General features: G+C 31.0%; 1 long non-coding RNA gene across 1 annotated transcript; it reads left to right on the top strand.

The window, feature by feature from the left end:
* The first annotated feature begins 1,801 nt into the window (after window positions 1–1,801).
* LOC143257937 (uncharacterized) lies at window positions 1,802–5,471 on the top strand. Its single transcript, XR_013032036.1, has 4 exons — window positions 1,802–1,918; window positions 2,263–2,342; window positions 3,574–3,693; window positions 5,290–5,471. It is a non-coding gene; the product is annotated as an uncharacterized LOC143257937 (long non-coding RNA).
* The last annotated feature ends 208 nt before the right edge of the window (window positions 5,472–5,679 follow it).

The raw sequence follows: 5,679 nt of genomic DNA, 5'->3' as shown, positions 1-5,679 counted from the left end.
AACTGTTTGTTGACTAATCATGCGACTTCATGACAAACGATAAGTATGGCACCAGAGGAAGAAGGAACAGACTAAGGTTAGGAAAGGGATGGTTGGAGGACAGGAATCGGTGCTATTCTTGGCTCTGTCTCAAAGAAATGGGTCACCAAATGATAAACGATGCATTATTGTTGGACTGAAGCAACCTTCAACTCCAAAGACTCAAAAATTATGTCACACATGCAAGATCTTACAAACTGTGCCACATGAAGGTCTCATAGATAAGAAGTATGCAGATGGATCCACAAGCATGATCCAAGTGATCCTAACAACAAAGAAACCACGTTTGCAGGGCCAGAGCCGAAGACAACAGGCAGGCCAATATGGAAATAAGGAATGAGAGTTTCCCAGAAAACTCCTTCATATTCCTGTGAAAACTTCAGACAAGAGATAGATCATTGAGATGTATTGCAACAAAGTCATCACAGTATGACAAAGACAGGAGTAGTGAATACCTGGTAGATAAATGGGAGATTTATGATTTGCCACTCCAACTCCTGAACAGGCAGAAGTGAACGTAACCATTTTTTGGTCCAGATGTGAACAATCTATCCAACCTTAAGGGAGAGAGAAGGAAATGATCCATCACGCGTAAGGGCTGAGACATGTTAATGCCATCACCGAACTGAGATGAGAAATACTCAACACAAACCCGATTATCAAGGGATGGGTTAAAAGTAATTGAGGTAGGGAGGCAAAAATATATAAAAGGTAAAGACTGGGACCATAAGAGGTAGAATGAAGAGACAAGACATCACATGAGAAATAAATTCCAAGAAACAGATGAAAGTTGATCAGAAATCTCTGGAAGTGTGTGAGAAGGCATGGGAAACTTGGTTGGGGTGAGGAGAAATGATCAAAATCCCTTTCAGACAAATGTTGTCCCATATAATGCTCAATTTTCCTATGAATGAATGCTAGTAAATAGCCTGCTTGGTCGCTTGCACCTGTGGCCTGAAGTAAGGCATCGTATGAATGAGAAGTATCTGAAGTCGTAACGTTAACTGAGAAATTCAGGCTTGAGATCGAACAAACAAGTGAAATATTAAAACAGGAGTAAATAACTTCTTTCAAACTCAAAGTGGAAATTTCTTGAATTAAATTGTAAGTTACACTGACGTAAACCACTCCAACCAAAACTTGAAGAAAAATAAAAATGTCTAAACCTCAGCATCACAAAAAAAGTGATTTCTCGGTAGAGACACATAAGAGGGAGATACATTCGTCACGTGACGATGGTGTATTCCTATTGGTGGAAAGATAACGATTTATGATTTGCATGGAAGATATGTTGAAATCTTTGATTCCAATAGGTGGATGCAAAATGGTTGTGGAATGCGTTATTAAAAATCGCATATAGAGGGTAGCTTGTTTGTTTGTTTGTTTTGAAATTTCGTACAATGCTACTCGAGGGCTATCTGTGCTAGCCGTCCCTAATTTAGCAGTGTAAGACTAGAGGGAAGGCAGCTAGTCATCACCACCCACCGCCAACTCTTGGGCTACTCTTTTACCAACGAATAGTTGGATTGACCGTCACATTATAATGCCCCCACGGCTGGGAGGGCGAGCATGTTTGGCGCGAGTCGGATGCGAACCCGCGACCCTCAGATTACGAGTCGCACGCCTTAACGCGCTTGGCCATGCCTGGCCGGTTTGAGATTTAGAGGGAGTGTTTTACAGTATTTTCTCTATTGAACAACGTGATATTAATGTTTATGGAGGATAAAAAACTTTTATTTAAACAGTGTGTGCTTTCTTACAGGAAAGCCACTTTGGGATGTATGCTGATTCTGCTGAGGAAGATCGAACTGCAGATTTCAATGCCACAGAATCAAAAACCTACATTTTTTTCGTCAGGAATGATTTAGTTAGAAACATTGTAAGAAATATCCAGTCTGTTTTCTTGTGATATCGATAATGTTACAAAAGTATTAATATTTACTTTGTGTAGCGCAAAGGCATATTTTGTAATGATTTATGTTTCAAGTTAAAATGTGTAACCCCAAGGTGATTAATAACTTTAATGGTGTAATTTAGAGGATTGAATACAAGTTTTTGTTTATTTTTCACAATTTTGTGATTATATAATTGATAAGCTTCTCTTTGTTTTCATCACTGGTGTCTGAGCATTGAATTTACTTACAGTTGCTCTTTTAATATATATCATTGAGTTAGAATTATTACTTCGTAGTTGTAATATTAATGACTGCATTTCTTTACCAGTGTGCAAAAAATATTGTAAAAGAGGTTTATGTGAAAGATCCTAAGAACAAATATACCAAGAAGAAAAAAATTCGTTATGGGTAAGTTTAAAAATAATATATACCTCAGCAGCTTTATTTCGTTTAAACGTAAAGAAAAGTATGGTAAATTGAATAGGGTAATTACACTTATAAATATTTGAATTCAACTTTGAGGTTCTGTATTTGTGTTGGACAGAAGTGTGAGTCCGAGGTATGAACCCTTGAAATTTTGTGGAAGGTTGCAAAAGAATGATATTGTAATTTAAAGCTAAATTTGTACTCAGTAATAAAATATTCGCAATAAAACTTTATTTTTGGAACACAGTACTAATCTATAATTAATTAGTAGGTATTATTTTACCTTAACTATATCACTTCATTAATCAGTTACTTATTTTTCTAAACCTATGTGTTGGCATGTTTTTAAAATTCTTCTTGTAGGTTCATTAATTTTTAAAATCTTTTCTGTTGAATGAACACATGACGTTAAGCTGATTATTTTGTAAATTTCACATAACAAATCCTTACTATCTTCTTCAAATTACTTTACTCAGCAGGACCCAAAGTTCTGTATCATTATCCTGCTAAAATTCAAAGCAATGGTTTATTAATGTCAGGCTACTCAAGTATGGCACATTCTTCATAATTCTCCCAACTTTGACAATATTTCACTTTTGTCTTCTGTATAAGAATAAAAAAAAAATTCTAGGGATGTAAACATAAGAAATATAAAGGTCCAAACTGAATGTTATGAGTGGATTTATTTTCTTATTATAATGACTTAATTATTACAAACTGTAAATGTATATATATCGTTTTTCATTGTAATTACTTTTTCATAACATTATTACACTATATGTGATGCAATGGATAAATACTATTTAACTTTGAAAATATTCAATTGTTTAACATTAGAAACACCTTGCTATTTTCTGATATATCAAGGAAAAAATTAGTTACAAATGGGTATTGTGATTTATCTCATCCAAATACAGCTAGTACATTTTATATCAACAAAACTTTGCATTAAAAAATAACTAGCCTCAGTAAAAATAGTAGCATAGTTCAGAAAGTGTTATAAATTGTTGGATATTTCGATATAAAAGGGTAAATTGGGAAACTCCGTAAAAAGTCATCATTACCATGTGAACTTTTAATGTTATACATATATATATATATATACCCATATATATTTCATTCTATATACATATTTTTTTTTAGTATCAGAATTATTTTAAGTAGTTAAGTTAAGTTATTGAATTATTCATTAAGTTACACTCCTTTTTTTCAGATATATCTCCTTATTACAACAAATGGGAAACCAGAGATCAAAATTCGTTTGTCTCCGCTCTTTAGAGACTTTCTGGAAGTGAATGCAAATAAACTATACGCTGCTCCTTAACTTTTAAAGGTATGTTATAAATTACTATTATCTTACTGAGATATTTTCTTCTTCATTGAACCTAACATCCTAATGAAACACAATAAAAACAATTACAGTAATTGTGAAAGTTCATTGCTATGCTTGGCTCTTCATCTAACAGTATGAGAACTTTAATTTAAGATATCGCCTCATAATTAAATATTGTTTATTTTGTAATATCCATAAATTCCATTCAGTATCAGCTTTTACTGGTGAAAAAATAGAATAATATTTGTCTTCGTGGCCAATGTAATTATTTTCACTTGTAAAATTTTTAGCTACATTTAAATCCATTCATTCCAATTTAATTTAGTTGATTTGTAACTGGGAGAAGTGTTTCAACTGAATAGTAATGTTCCTATGATAAAATTTCTGACATTATAGAACTCGGTTTTGTTGGAGATCGTTTTCAGATACTTTAAATTTTAATGCATTCACTGTTGATAGAAACACTTGTTTTTACTATATTTTGTACAGTTCATCTGAGAGGTAGTTCTCTTTATATGTTAAGAAAAAAAATATTTTAATGAAGCAGAATATTAATAACTTTTTATATTTACATGTGTAACTTTAATAAGATACAATTTATTGTATAATAACAAGAGTTACTTTCCTGTTTGTTGTATTTGCATAAATTTTTGCAATAGCAAATGCTTTAAATTCAAAAATAAATAAATGACATTTTTTATGCCTTATAAATAAAAATAATAATAATAAAAACTCTGTTAGTGGGTTATGTAAACCCTTATAAAAGAAATTATTTATGCATATCTGTACACATTTTAACATGATAAAGAATATAACATCATTCCACATTTTTGAGTACTTTCTCAGATGCATGAGTGAGAGAAAAATAAACAAATCTACTAAAAATGTGAAACAAATATTTATTTTTCAAAATGTAAATAAAAAATTCAAATAATTTTTAAATAATTCATGGAGAAATATATTTCTTTAATGGTTTGAGAAAAGGAATTAGAAGAACTTTGTTGATTTTGTTTTTCTACTTTTGTGTGATCTTTATACCTGCTTAGAGTTCAACTTTTATTCCAAAGTAAGGAAAATACTATGGTATATTGTAAATATTTATACAACTGGGAATGGTTCAAGAAGTTATAGAAAGAATTGTAGCACTGCTGATATGTAGTGAATTTTATTTTATTTTTATGATAAAGTGTATGTAACATTTTTATCAGTAGAAAATTCAAAGCTGAAGACATTTGCTTATAGAGGAATGGTTGAAAATAAATTTTTATAGATTCTTACACAGTTCTTGTTGGATTTACAGACTTATAAAACTTAAACTGTTTCTTCTATCACGTGTTAAAAATGTCATCAATGTTCAGAATGGTTTAATCGTATTTTAGCCTAACTTGTTGCCCTTTTTTTTTATGGAAATCGTGTTGGTAAAAATTTGTAGTTTAACATATGGAATTATTTACTCTTAATTTGTCAGCATGTCATTAGAGTGCTCTACACAGTAAGAATACATTAAACTTATAATATACAGACACTAATTTAATAAAATGAGTATAATGTAGAAAAAGCATATTTTCTGAACAAATATTTTTACTTTACACACAGAATCTGGCAGAGCAGTGACAACGAATGTATAACGGATTTTGTATATTTATTTTAATATCTATGTTTCTATGTGTTTAATGTATATATATATATGTTTTGCAAATGTCCCACCTGTTATGTGTATTTGTAGATTCTGTAATATAAGTATCAAAATTATGTGAATTGTGTATATAATAAATTTGTGTTGAAAAAGACAATTGTGTGTATCGGTTTTGTTGGCAAATATCATAAATTTGATACACATTGACACTCAATTAATCTTAAATTCAAATAACAATTTCCGACTATTTGAAACCGTGACATATAACATGATAAATCGGAGACTGTGATAAAGTGTAATACGCAACATAATAAAACACATAATCAAAACTCGTTACTATGTTAAAAATT

Source organism: Tachypleus tridentatus, chromosome 7 (assembly GCF_004210375.1).
Source record: "Tachypleus tridentatus isolate NWPU-2018 chromosome 7, ASM421037v1, whole genome shotgun sequence".
In the NCBI taxonomy this organism is placed as follows: domain Eukaryota; kingdom Metazoa; phylum Arthropoda; class Merostomata; order Xiphosura; family Limulidae; genus Tachypleus; species Tachypleus tridentatus.
The sequence above is the reverse complement of the archived record's forward strand: the minus strand, read 5'-3'. Positions and strand labels throughout refer to the sequence as shown.